Consider the following 14926-nt stretch of genomic DNA (forward strand, 5'->3'; position numbering starts at 1 on the left):
TTAAGATATGTATGAGGTATTTGCAAATACTAGTGTAAATGAGATGTGTGGGAGCAAAGCTGAATTGGGCTAAGGAAATAACTACATATGACAACATAATATCTGTAACAACATATTATTGGGTTTGTAACATTAAAAGATGTAATATGTATAACAATAATGCCACAAAAGGGGATATTGGGGCGGGAGGAGAAGGGAATAGAGCTATATAGGATTAAACGTATGGCTAAAAATGTTTTTACATACCACTGGAATTAAGCTAGTTTAAACCTAAAGTTGATTCTGGATAAGTTAAGTTGTATATGGTAATCCCTATAGTAATCACTAAGAAAAAAAAATACTCAACAAGTATAGTCAAAACATCATTAAAGAATTTAACATGCTACATTAGAAAATATTCACTTAATGCAAAAGAATACAATAAAGGAGAAACAGAGAAACCAAAAAGACAAGAGACACACAGAAAACAAAAAGAAAAATGGCAGATATAAATAAAATTATATCAATAATACCACCGAATGTGAGTGAAATAAACAATCCAACCAAAAGAGAGATTATCAGATTCTAGTTAAAAATATGATTTTGTTATATGCTGTCTATAGGAGACACACTTTAGATTCAAAGATACAAACAGCTTAAAAGTTAAAAAATGGAAAAGGATATATCATGCAAACATACAGAAACAAGAAAGTTGGCATGACTACAATGATTATCAGAGAATATAGACTTTATAACAAAAAATGTTACTAGAAATAAAGAGGGCTATTTTATGATGAAAAGGTCAATCCATGAGGAAGATTAACAATTTTAAACATATGTATACCTAATAACAAAGCACCTAACACATGAAGCAAAAAATCACAAAAATGAAGGGAGAAATACACTTTAATGTTAATAGTTGAAGACTTCAAAACCCTACTTTCAATAACAAATATAATAACTAGACAGAAGATCAACAAGTAAACAGAAGACTTAACACTATAAACCAACTAGACCTAAGAGACATCAACAAATCTCTCCACTCACAACAGTGGTTACATGGGACATTCTCCATTCTCGAGGACAGACCACATAGTAGGCCATTTTAAAAAAGAGAATATATACATGGATATATACACAGAGTGGGGCAAAAGTCTGTTTACAGTTGTTTGTATGGAAAATAATACAATAATTAATAAATAGTAAACAATTGATGTGTCTCTCTCTCTTCACTCACTCTCCATCCCCTTCCCCCCCCCCTACTTTCTCTGAAAATCAATGGAAAAAAACCCTTCGGTGAGGATTAAAAAAAAAAATGTTAAAGAATAAACTCTGTGTTTTGAATACTCACAACTGTAAACCTACTTTTGCCCCACTCTGTATATATAAATGGATATCTATTTTTAAATGGATAGATAATATAAGGAATTCCTGTTCTGTGACCACAAAGTAATGAAATTAGAAATCAGTAGTGGAAAAAACTGAGGGAAATTCACAAATATGTAGAAATTAAACAATTTACTGCTAAATAACTAATAAGTAAAAAAAAATCAAAATGGAAATTTAAAAATGGTTGGATATGAATGAAAATGAAGACACAAATACCAAAACATGGGATTCGGGTAACACAGAGCTAAGAGGGAAGTTTATAGCTACAAATGCCATGTTAAGAAAATAAAAGATATACCAATCACCTAATCTTCCAGCTTAAGACACTAAAAATAAATCAAACTAAATCTAAAGCAAGCAGAAGTAAGGAAATAATAAAACTAGAGAACAAGCTATATGAAATAGAGAATAAAAAAAATAGAAAAAGTCAACAAATCCAAAAGTTGGTTCTTTGACAATATTAACAAAATTAGCAAAGTTTTAGATAAACTAACCAAGAGAAAAAAAGAGAAGTCTCAAATTACTAAAACCAGGAATAGAGGAGGGGATATTACTATGAACCTTACAGAAATAAAAAAAGGATTAAAAAGGAATACTTTTAATAACACACCAGCAAATTAGATAAATTAGATGAAATGAACTAATTACTAGAAAGATAAAAACTACCAAAACTGACTCAAGAAGAAACAAACTGAATAGACCTATAACAAGTAAAGATATAAAATAAGTAATTAAAAAGTTATCCACAGCCCTGGCCAGTGTGGCTCACTTGGTTGAGCACCGTCCCATGCTGAAGGGGCACCAGTTCAATTCCTGGTCAGGACACATACTCAGGTTGTGGGTTCAATCCCCGGCCAGGCTGCCTGCAGGAGGTAATCAATCAATGTATCTCGCTCACAATGATGTTTCTCTCGCTCTCTCTCTCTCTCTCTCTCCCTTCCTCTCTAAAATCAATAAAAACATACTTTAAAAAAAAAATTATTTAAAAAAAAATCCACAAAAAAAAGCCATGACCAGCTAACTTTACTACTGAACTATCAAACATTTAAAAAATAATACTAATTCTTTATAAACGCTTTCAAAAAAATATGAAGGAATACTTCCCAATTCATTTATAAAGCCTGTATTACCATAACAGCAAATTAAGAAAATAAACATCATAAGAAAACTATGGATATGGACATAAAAATCTTCACCAAAATACTAGCAAACCAAATCTAGCAACATAAGAAAAGAGTTATACACCATAACCAAACAGATTTATCCCAGAAATGGAAGACTGGTTTAACATCTGAAAATAAAATAATATAATACATTATAGCAACAGAATAAAAGACAAAAATTCCATGATCATCTCAATAGCTTCAGAAAAACTGTGTGATGAAATCCAACACCCTTTCATGATAAAAACACTCAAAAAACTAGGAATAGAAAGAACTTGATAAAGCACATCTGCAAGAAGCAAAACCAAAACACAGCTGACATGCTTAATGGTGAAAGACTCGATGATCAGGGCCATGATAAAGAAATTCACCCTCACCGCTTCTACTCAACACTGTACTGGAGTTTCTACATAGGGAAAATAGTAATAATACATATATATATATATGTATGTACGTAAAAGATATCCATATGGAAAAGGAAGAAGTAAAACTACTTCTATTTGTAGATTATTTGATCTCATATATTAAACACTTTAAGGAATCCATAAAAGGAACACTATTAGAACTTATGAGTTAGCAAGGTTGCAGGATACAAGATTTATATATAAAATTCAATGAATAATCTAAAAGCAAAATCAAGAAAACAATTCCATTTACAATAATATAAAAGAGAATAAAAACTTAGGAATAAATTTAACAAAACAGATGCAAGGTTTATACTGTGAAAACTATAACACTGTTGAAAGAAATTAAAATAAGACTAATACTCCATGTTCATGGACCAGAAGACTTAACATGTTAAGACAGCAATACTCCACAGATTCAATGAAATTCCTATCAGAGTCCCAGCTGACTTCTTTGTAAAATCTGACAAGCTGATTCTGAAATTAATATAAAATTATAAGGGACCTAGAGTAGATAAAACAATCTTGAAAAACTAGAAGAGAATGGAGGATTCGCACATCCTGATTTCAAAACTTACTACATAACAACAGTAATCAAAGCAGTGTGATAGTGGCATATGGACAAACAGAGATCAAGGACTGAGAGTCCAGAAATAAACCCATGCATTTATAGTCAACTGATTTTTAACAAGGATGCCAAGATTACCCAAAAGCAAAAAGAGTAGTCTTTTCAATGCATGTTGCTGGGAACGTGCAAAAGAACAAAGTTAAACCCTTACCTCACACCATATACAAAAAAACTAACTGTAAATGAATCAGATACCTAAATGTAAAGCTAAAATTATAGAAACCTTAGAATAAAATATAGGGTGACATTTTCAGGACTTTGGATTTTGTAATGGATTTTGTAATGGTTTCTTAAATATAACACCTAAAGCAGAAGAAACAAAAGAAAAAACAAATTGAATCTCATAAAAATTAGTAATTTTTGTGCTTCAAAGGACACCATCAAAAAAGTGAAAATACAACCTATAGAGCAGGAGAAAATATTTGGGAATCATACATCTGATAAAGGACTTACACCAAGAATAAATAAAGAACAGCTTAATAATAAAAGGTAACCTAATTTTAAAGTGTAAAAAGGATATGAATAAACATTTCTCTAAGGAAGATATACAAATGGCCAATAACCACATGAAAAGATGCTAGACATCATTAATCATCAGAGATATGGAAATCAAAACCACAGTAAGATACCACTTCACACCCACAAGTCACGGTTAGAAGAAAAAGTTAGATAGTAACAAGTATTGGCAGGGATGTGGAGAAATCAAAACTGTTATACAATGCTGATAGGAATGTGCTGGTACAATTGCTTTGGAAAACAGTGTCAGTTCTCAAAATGCGAAACATAACTACATCACCTAGCAACTACACTCCTAGGTGTACACCAACAAAAGTGAAAACACACAATCATATAAAAAATGTACATAAATGCTCATAGTATTATTTATAATAGCCAAAAACTGTAAACAATGCAAATGTTCAATTGATAACAGGATAAATGAAATGTGGTATATCCACACAGTGGTATGTCATTCAGCAATAAAATGGAATGAAGTGCTAATGCATTCACAACATGGGTACATCCTAAAGACATTATGCTAAGTGAAAGTAGTCAGTCAAAAAGGACCATAAGTTATATTAGTCCACTGATATGAAATGTCCAAGACAGACAAATCTATAAAAACAGATTGGTGCTTGCCTAAGGCTAGGATAGAGAGATGGCAAGTGACTAGTAATGGATAAGGGGTTTCTTTCTGGGACGATGAAAATGTTCTAAAATTAGGTTGTGGTGATGGTTGTCCAACTCTGTGAAAGAACTAAACACTGAATGTGTAGTGGACGAATTTACAGTATGTGAATTATATCTCAACAATGCCATTAAAAAAATAAACTATGAAAAAGTATTTGTAGAATACCAGTTTAAGAAACAATGTCCTGAAGAATGAATCTTACATCTCATGGCTTAAGGGAATATAGTAGAGTCACAGTAAGAGGAAGACTTTTTCCTTAATGACTCTCCTAAAGAAGGAACCATTTCTGTTCTACTTCAGTATTAGAGTCAAATAGTTTTAGGCAATGTCTAAAGCAATCCCACATTGTCCTCGAGTTATAAATCTGTGAAAAACAAAATTAGATATTCCAGGACCAACTCAGAGACCCATTCAAGGATGAATATAGGGACTTGGTTAATTCCTCCAGCTAAAACCCTGGGTTCACCTAAAACAGGTTGAATCATAACTCCCAAATTCTCACAGAATCCTCAAGATCACCATATTTCGGACTGAAACAAGAACCAAGAACTAATCCTCAATATTACTTTAAATTTTAAAGTCAGATGGAAAAACCTGCAACCCAGAGCTGGATGAAGAACTCCATTATTTCTTGAATTATGTTTGTTTTATCCTAGTGACTTTATGGGGAACCTCCAACCTGCTCCATGAAAATGTAAAATGGTTAACATTTACTCATCCAATTGAACAATAGAAAATATAACCTAAGGCAAGTGGATAAAAAAATCAGGTCGAAGATGTCCTAATCCCTAGAACCTGTGAATATTTTACCTTACATGATAAAAGAGACTTTGCATTTGTGATGAAATTAAGGATCTTGAGATGGAAACATTATTCTGTACTATCCAGGCAGCCCCAATGCAATCACAAGGGTCCTGTAAAGGAAGGAGGGAGGCAGGAGAGTAAGAAAAGGTGTGAAAATGAAAGGAGAGGTGGGAGTGATGTGGGGCCAAGAGCCAAAGAATGCAGGCAGCCTCTAGAAGCAGGAAGAAAATGAAACAGATTCTCCCCTAGAGCCTGTAGAGGGACTCAGCTTTGCCAACATCTTGATTTTAGCCCAGTGAAACAGATTTCAGACTTTTGCCCTTCAAAGTATAACATAAGAAATTTGTGTGGTATTATACTTCTAAACTTGTGGTACTATATTATAGAAGTAATAAGAATCTAATACAGGCTAGGATAAAACAATGCATCCTGATGGCCAGTGTTTGGCACCAACTGGCTCTATATTTTTCTGTGACCAACTCAAAACTGGCAAACAAATCATGACTCAATTTGACCGAATGCTAAAGACAAATCAGTTGTAAAGGAGAAGCACAATCCTTCCTCCTAGTCTTTCCAAGGAGAAATCTCTCAGGCTGTTTATATAAAGATGCTTTGCCTACTCAGGTAACGGAAAATCTACCTATATACACGAAACCTCCAATTTTAAATGTTGCAATAATAAATGGTTTCTCTCTAGGCTGCTTTATGTTAGTCAATAAATATCTACCACTCATTCTCACATTCTTTCTCTTTGGCAATAAGTTTCTTCATTTATTTCACTTCCTCCCAGATATCAAAATATTTTTTCCTCTATATAGGAAGAACCCTAAATTTTTCACTTTCTCCTTTGCTCCTTAGCTCAAAATCTTTAGTCTTTCATTGTGTGTGTAGGAGGGAGAGAGGGAAGGGAATCTTAAAACTCAAAGAAATGGCAGTCATTACCACATCAAACTGGACATAGGCCTGTGATCCTGGGTTATCATTAATTAAAAATATCAGTTCTCTAACAAAGTGTCAACAGCCAAATATGTCATATACCAATATCAAATGAAAAATAGCAAACCTGTCAGCAATTCTTATGTATAAGAAATGTAATTTAACTTTTAATATTTTGAAAGATAAATTTTTTAACCAATATTTTTAAGAGCAGAGTCAGAAAATTATCCCAAAGTATTCAAACAATCAATCATTTTCAACACATTAGGGTACAGAAGGGAAAATCTAACTATATTTACCTTTCATTAAAAAAGGAAATGTGACAAAACCAATCTCAGTGTATGTGTTATTTGCACAGTGGCCTGACAAATAATTAGATCATAAAAACATAGTTTTTAAATCAGAAGCAACATTAGGGATTGTCTAAAGTCAAATGCCCCAGTTCACAGATGAGAAGATATCAGTCACTGATCAACTAAACCTAGAATCACGAGAGGACACTCAAAGCCATGTGTTACAGAGCAGTAAAAAGAAACCCACTGAAGAGAGGGAAAAGACCCTGACCCAGCTTCATCAATGTCATGCTTCCAGTCTTTAGCCTATACTACCAGTCTTCACTTTGAGATAAACTTACCACTGGGGATACATAGTCAGAGATTGCCTAAGGAGTACAAAGGCACAATCAGTTTTAAAATCAATTTCTAGATCTTCAGCTTTCATATGTACTCTGCCTTAGTCCGTTCAGGCTGCTATAACATAATACCACAAAGTAGGTGGCTTATAAATAACAGAAACTTATTTCTTACAGTCCTTGAGATTGGCAAGTTGAAAAGCAAGGTCCCACAGATTCAGCCTCTAGTAGGAACCTGCTCCCTTGTTCACAGACAGTCATCTTTCTGCTGTGACTTCATACATTGGAAAGGGTTAGGGAGCTCTCTGGGGCCTCTTTCATAAAAGCACTGATCCCACTCATGAAAGCCTAATCATGACCTAATCACTTCCCAAAGACCCAACCTCCTATACTATTCCTGTGGAGATTAATTTTCAACAAATGAATGGGGGGACCCAGTCTGTGGCATCATTCTCTTTTCTAAAAGTTCTGTGAGAACAATTGAGGTCTAAGCCTCTCTTTTCCTCCCTCTCCTGTCGTAATCATTTTTTCCCACTTTGTAGAAGGAAGCTGTGATGTTGTGATGTGTAATAAGAAATATATATTTTGGTCTTCATCCAAGGTTCCTGGCTTATGGCTCCCAAAACCCTTGAAATTTCCTAAGTGATAAGAGCAATGGGAATATCTTTTGTTACTTGGTCTCTAGTTCTCAATTACTGAAATACCTTCAGAGCAACAAGGTGAAAGGGTGTCTTATTCAACCACACCTGAGTTTACGTTAACATTTTTGTAAAGCCTCTAAGGATGGAGGCTGGTTGCCAGGGTACCAACCACAATTAATGGGTCCTCCTCTGAAGGGTACTAGAGTTGGAATCAATCACCAATGGCCAGTGATTTAATCAATCATGCCTACATAGTGAAGCCTTCATAAAAATCCCTGAACCATGGAGTTTGAGGAGATTCCAGGTTGGTGAAAAAGAATATATCCACTTGCCGGGAGGGGGTGCACCCCAAATTCCACGGGGACTGAGGCTCCTGTGCTTGGGACCCTATGGACCCCACCTTATGTATCTCTTCATCTGGCTGTTTCTTTTAATATTTTTTGTAATAAACTGGTGATCTAGTAAGTAACTGTCTTCCTGAGTCTTGTGAGCAGCTCTAGCAAATTCATCAGAACCAAGGAGGGGGTCGTGGAACCTCCGATTTATAGCTGGTGGGTCAGAAGCATGGGTGACAACCTGGACTTGTGATTGTCTCTGAAGGAGGAGGGGTGGGGAAGTCTTGTGGAACTGAGCCCTTGACTTGTGATATCTAATGCCATCTCTAGAAAAATAGTGTCATAATTGAGTTAAACTGTAGGACCCTGCCTGGTGTATGAGAATTGCTTGGTGTGGGAAAACTCCTACACATTTGGTAACCAGAAGTGAAATGTTCTGTGATAGATTATTAAGAGTAGAGGAGATACACAGGAAGGGAACTGTGTTTTCCTTTCACAGAAGCCATTCCTGGCTCTTACTATGGTACACAATTGTCCTAAGGTGCAAAACCTAGGGCTCCAAACAGGGACCATTCAAACAACTAGGACTGATACATTTCTCAAGGCATCCACTGAAAATATTACCACCACCACCCATCTATCTCATTAAGAGCCGCTGTTCACATACAATTTTACTTTTATATTTAACAGATTATTTTCAAAATTCATAAAATACATCATTTTAATCAATTATGTACTAGAAAAAATAACTCAATTCAGAAAAAAATTTAAATGCACAATTGTAAATATATGCGTTTTTATTGCAGAATCTTTTGAAACCCTGTTACCTGTATTCTTGTATTCACTGTGTTCTACTCAATCAAAAGCAGTTTCTCCATCTTTTGAACTGTGTGTCCTGACTGTCCTCAACTTCCACACACCTGGCTCATTTCCAAATGAAAGTGCACCCTTCCCTGAATCCCTGAGGTCTCTGGGCCTTCTCTCTTTTGCCACCCATGCTCTATTCCCATCCCTTCTCACATCATTTTAGACTTTTACCCACCCACTCTTCTCCCTGTCCATTACCTCCTTTTCTCTTGGCCTACTAAAAACTCTTTTCCCCATTGTGAAAAAGAATAAAAGTAAAAGCCATTTCTTCAGTCATGTCATCCAACTTCCTTCTTTCCCTTCACAGTCAAGCTTTTTGAAAGAAGAGTCCATGCTCACTGCTGTCTCTATTTTCTCAGTAATTGTATGCTCCCAGTTTCCAGAAATGACTCCTGCTGCCACCATCATGTTGAAGATTTTTGGACAAATGACAAATGTCAACAGCAACTCTGTGCTACCAACCTCCTGGGACAAGTCCAATATTAACTGTTCGGGCCTTACCTGGTTTACCTACTCTGCAGCGTCGAACACCCTTCGCAGTACTTGCCCTATACACACTCTGCTCCCCTCGTTTCACAGGCATCAGTCTTCCTTTCTCCAACAGCTCCTAAGGCAGCCCCTGAGGGCTCTTCTGGCTGCAGTGCAATGCCCACGATTCTCTGTCCGTGAAGATTTCCAAATGTGTAAAACACACACACACTCAGTCACACATACCCCCACACACCAAATACCACAAAAGCCTATCCTCTTGCTATTTTAAAAGCCGAGCCTGACATTCTCACCACAGTGTCCTTGCCCTGGTAGACTGGTCTTGACCATTACCAAAGACAAAGCTCTAATTCTAAGTTCAAAGAGATAATGGAAGATGCCTCAGCAAACGGTGAAGGACAGGAATATATTTATTTTTCTGGATCCCTCCACTTTTCACATGTTACTCATGATCCTAAGTCCATGTTCTCTCCCAGGCATGCTAGTAACACTAAGCAATGTTACTAATGGCCTGAATTCAGGGAAATAGCTGACTCTACCACCAACTATGGCCTTAGGAACAAATGGAGGAGCAACTATACCCCATCTGAATTTGCCTTACAAACAGGCAAAAACTATACCATCAGCCATTTCCAAAACCTGGGTTGGAATCATCAGTGTAATCAATTCACCTACCTCAATAGTTCAGATGAGAGACAGTGAGGAGGCCTGGTATGGGACACAGGGTAACACTAAATATAGAGAGATAATACACCATGTTTTCATTTATTCACTACATCTCTACCATGACAAGAGAAGAAAAGTGAGATCAAACTGGTGTTGAACAATGAACCACTTCCACCATTCACCATCATCATATGGATGTTAGCCACTGGTAGTAGGTTAGGCCACCCAAGCCGCCTTCTTGAGGCCTAGACTTGGCAACAAAACAGACTGTTAGAAAAGACACAAGGATGAGGAGGGGAAATCTGAGTCTTGTAAAGGAGTAGAGCAAATCGCAAAAGTAACCCCAGAGACCAGGCTTTAATTTTTTTATTAAAGGAAAATGCCCGGAGAAAGGCTGTGCCATACTTTTAAACATTAATATGAACATCACTGTTGACAGTGAATAAAGGTAGTTAGGCACCGTATCTCACCTAGTAATGGGGAAAGGCAGAGGGGACCAAGGTGCCAGTAATGAAAGAACAAATTCTGCCTACAGCCAGCCTGGGTATTTTACCTGTCATTTCTGGAATGTTCAGTTAAAAGGATGGAGTGAATACAGAACCAACAGGCATGGTCTACACTACTTATTATAGATTATTAACCAAATTACTTGATCATTCTGTTACTGTTACTTTGATTCTGAATCCACTCTTCAAAATTTTGTTTTAAACACTGCCTTTCTAGGGAACCATTTTGTTTATGGAAATGCAAGCTTACCTAAAATTGTATAAGCACAAGGAGTATGCTTTATGCACAATGTTACACACCATAATATTAGGTATAAGACAAATAACTCATTTTATATAAGTTAAGAATTTAATGAATGGCAATCACTTAACTATTTTGAGCTGCCACTAGGAATAAAGTCAAACCTTTTCCAAAAAACAGGAACAGCTATTTATGAATCACCCATACCTCTTTTTCATCTAATAAATATCAGCATAACGGAGTAATTAAGGAGGCTGACCCTGGAGGCAGGCTGCCAAGGTTTGAATCCCCAATCTCCCACATATTAGTCCTGTGACCTTGGGAAGTTGTTTTGCCTCTCTGTCCCTCAATTTCTGCGTCTGTAAAATGGAAAACACAGTAGGATTACTGTGAACAATAAAATGTATAAATATACGGAAAGCACTTAGACCTATACCAGGAATATTTTCAGCACTCAAAAAATGTTAGATATTATCATTAGCTATTGCATTTATCGGGGGGGGGGGGGGGAGCTGATGGCTTTCTCAAAGAATTCTCCACTAGAAATAATCTGTCTGGCGAGCTCAAATGCCTGTCAGCAAAACTGCTCATGAAAGTAAGGGAGTCAACAGTGAGAATAAGCACCAATGTCATGGACAGGCTGTGCACCACACAAACCTGAAAGCCCCAAAGTTGTTTACTTTACTATACCACAAATATTAGAGTCAGAGGTTTCAAGATTTTGCTAAGCCAGTTCCTGCTACATTCAAAAGATGGTAATATAAGGTGGTTTGGTCGGTTGTCAAGTTATGGGTTCTATAAACACTAGTTTACAACAAAATGACTGTAAAAGTGGTATGGTTCTTATTGGTTATATTAAATTATTTTTGAGGCCTTTTATTTTCCCAGCTGTAAATTAATAGGGAGAAGAGTCTACTTGAGAGCAAGAACCAAATTTATTTATTTATTTTTAATGTTTCTTTATCTTTATTGTTGAGACCATTACAGATGTCCCCCTTTTAATCCCACTGATCCCTCTGCCCCACATGCATCCCACCCCCAGGCCCTCCCCACACCAATGTCCACGTCCATGGGCCATGCTCATAAACATACAAGTTCCCTGATTAATCTCTCCCCACCCATACCCGTCCCCCCCTTCCCTCTGAGATCCCTCAGTTTGTTCCAAGCTTCTATGTTACTGGATCCACTTTGTTCATCAATTTATTGTTTATTATATTCCACATATAAGCAAGATCATTTAGTACTTGTCCTTCTCTGACTGGCTCATTTCACTTAACATAATATTCTCTAGTTCCCTCCATGCTGTGCCAAAGGCCAAAAGGTCCTTCCTCTTCACAGCAACTTAGTATTCATGGTGTAAATGTGCCACAGCTTTTTTATCCACTCATCTACTGATGGGCACTTGGGCTGTTGCCAAATCTTAGCTATTGTCAATTGCGCTGCTATGAACATAGGGGTGCATAAGTTCTTTGTGATTGGTGTTTGGGGTTCCTTAGGAGTTATTCCAAGAAGTGAGATCACTGGGTCAAATGGCAGGTCAATTTTTAATCATTTGAGGAACCTCCATACTGCTTTCCATAGTGGTTGCACCAGTCTGCATTCCTACCAGCAGTGTACTAGGGTTCCCCTTTCTCCACACCCTCGCCAGCACTTGTAGTTTGTTTACTTGTTGATGGCAGCCATTCTGGCAGGTGTGAAGTGATACCTCATTGTGGTTTTAATTTGCATCTCTCTGATGATTAGCGACATTGAGCATTTTTTCATATGTCTCTTAGCCATTTCCATGTCCTCTTTGAAGAAGTGTCTATTTAGGTCCACTGCCCATTTCTTAATTGGATTGTTTCTCTTCCTTTTATTAAGTTGTATAAATTCCTTATATATTTTGGATATTAACCCTTTATCTGATGTGTCATTGGCAAATATATTCTCCCATACAGTGGGCTCCCTTTTCATTTTGTTGATGGTTTCCTATGCCGTGCAGAAGCTTTTTATTTTGATGCAGTCCCATTTGTTTATTTTCTCCTTAGTTTCTCTTGCCTTAGGAGATGTATCAGCAAACATATTGCTATGAGTAATGTCTGAGATTTTACTGCCTATGTTTTCCTCTAGGATTTTTATGGTTTCATGCCTTTCACTTAAGTCTTTTATCCATTTTGAATTTACTTTTGTGTATGGTGTAAGTTGGTGATCCAGTTTCATTTTTTTGCATGTATCTGTCCAATTTTTCCAACACCATTTATTGAAGAGACTATCTTTACTCCATTGTATGTTCTTGCCTCCTTTGTCAAATATTAATTGACCATAATGGCTGGGGTCAATTTCTGAGTTCTCTGTTCTGTTCCACTGATCAATATGTCTGTTCTTGTGCCAGTACCAGGCTGTTTTGATTACAGTGGCTTTGTAGTATAACTTGATATCTAGTATTGTAATCCTTCCAACTTTGTTCTTCTTTCTCAAGATTGCCGTGGCTATTTGGGGTGTTTTTTGGTTCGAGATAAATTTTCGAAGTGTTTTTTCTAGATCTGTGAAATATGCTGTTGGTATTTTAATAGGGATTGCATTAAATTTATAGATTGCTTTGGGTAGTATGGGCATTTTAATGACATTAATTCTTCCAATCCATGAACATGGTATATTTTTCCATTTGTTTATATCGTCCTCTATTACTTTTTTCAGTGTCCTGTAGTTTTCTGAGTAAAGGTCTTTTACATCTTTGGTTAAGTTTATTCCTAGGTATCTTATTTTTTTAGTTGCAATGGTAAATGGGATTTTTTTTTTAGTTTCTCTTTCGGAAAGTTCATTATTGGTATATAAAAATGCCACTGATTTCTGGATGTTAATTTTATATCCTGCTACCTTGCTGAATTCATTTATTAAATCTAGTAGTTTTCTGGTGGAGTCTTTAGTATTCTCTATGTACAATATCATGTCATCTGTAAATAATGACAGTTTTGTTTCCTCCTTTCCAATTTGGATGCCTATTATGTTTTCTTCTTGTCTAATCGCTGTGACTAGGGCTTCCAGTACTATGCTGAGTAAGAGTGGTGAAAGTGGACACCCCTGTCTTTTTCCTGTTCTTAGGGGAAATGGTTTTAGCTTTTGCCCATTGAGTATGATGTAGGCTGTAGATTTGTCATATATGGCCTTTATTATGTTGAGGTATGATCCCTCTATTCCCACTTTGCTGAGAGTTATCAAAACTGGGTATTGGATTTTATCAAATGCTTTTTTGCATCTATTGATATGATCATGTGATTTTTATCTTTCAATTTGTTTACATGATGTATCACGTTTATTGATTTCTAATATTGTACCAGCCTTGCATCCCTGGAATAAATCCCACTTGGTCATGGTGTATGATCTTTTTCATATATTGCTGGATCCAATTTGCTAATATTTTGTTGAGGATTTTAGCGTCTATGTTCATCAGGCATATTGGCCTATAATTCTCTTTCTTTGTAGTGTCTTTATCTGGTTTTGTAATTAGGCTAATGCTGGCCTTGTAAAAAGAGTTTGGAAGTGTTTCTTCCTCTTGGATTTTTTGAAATACTTTGAGGAGGATAAGTGTTAATTCTTCTTTGAATGTTTGGTAAAACTCCCCTGTGAAGCCATCCGGGCCAGGGCTTGTGTGTGCTGGGAGCCCTTAGACTACTGGTTCAACTTCATCAGTAGTTGTCGGCCCACTTAGACTTTCAACTCTTCCAGATTGAGTTTTGAAAGGTTGTATTTTTCTAGGAATTCATCCATTTCATCCAGGTTGTCCAGCTTGGTGGCATATAGTTGTTGATAGTATTCTCTTACAATCTTTTCTATTTCTGTTGGCTCAGCTGTAATTTCACCTCTTTCGTCTCTGATTTTGTTTATTTGGGTCCTCTCTTTGTTTCTTGATGAATCTGGCTAAAGGTTCATCAATCTTGTTTATCTTTTCAAAGAACCAGCTTTTGGTTTCATTGATCTTTTGTATTGTTTTTTTAGTCTCTAGGTCATTTATTTCTGCTCTAATCCTTATTATTTCTTTCCTTCTACTTACTCTGGGCTTTTCTTGTTGTTCCCTTTCT

The 14926-nt window shown here is 36.3% G+C and overlaps 1 protein-coding gene across 13 annotated transcripts in view; it reads right to left on the reverse strand.

The window, feature by feature from the left end:
- FANCC (FA complementation group C) overlaps nucleotides 1-14926 on the reverse strand; it is a 222985-nt gene that overhangs the window by 162125 nt on the left and 45934 nt on the right. The window contains exon 2 of one of the 13 annotated variants that reach the window (XM_081151083.1): nucleotides 11076-11227. The exons of 11 other annotated variants lie outside the window; for them this stretch is intronic. The gene's annotated coding sequence lies outside the window, so the exon portion shown is untranslated. Of the gene's footprint in view, nucleotides 1-9467; nucleotides 9489-11075; nucleotides 11228-14926 lie in introns of those variants that run through there. One more of the 13 variants, XM_081151085.1, reaches the window with a different exon arrangement.

Source organism: Miniopterus schreibersii (assembly GCF_964146895.1).
Source record: "Miniopterus schreibersii genome assembly, chromosome: 11".
NCBI classification, from domain to species: domain Eukaryota; kingdom Metazoa; phylum Chordata; class Mammalia; order Chiroptera; family Miniopteridae; genus Miniopterus; species Miniopterus schreibersii.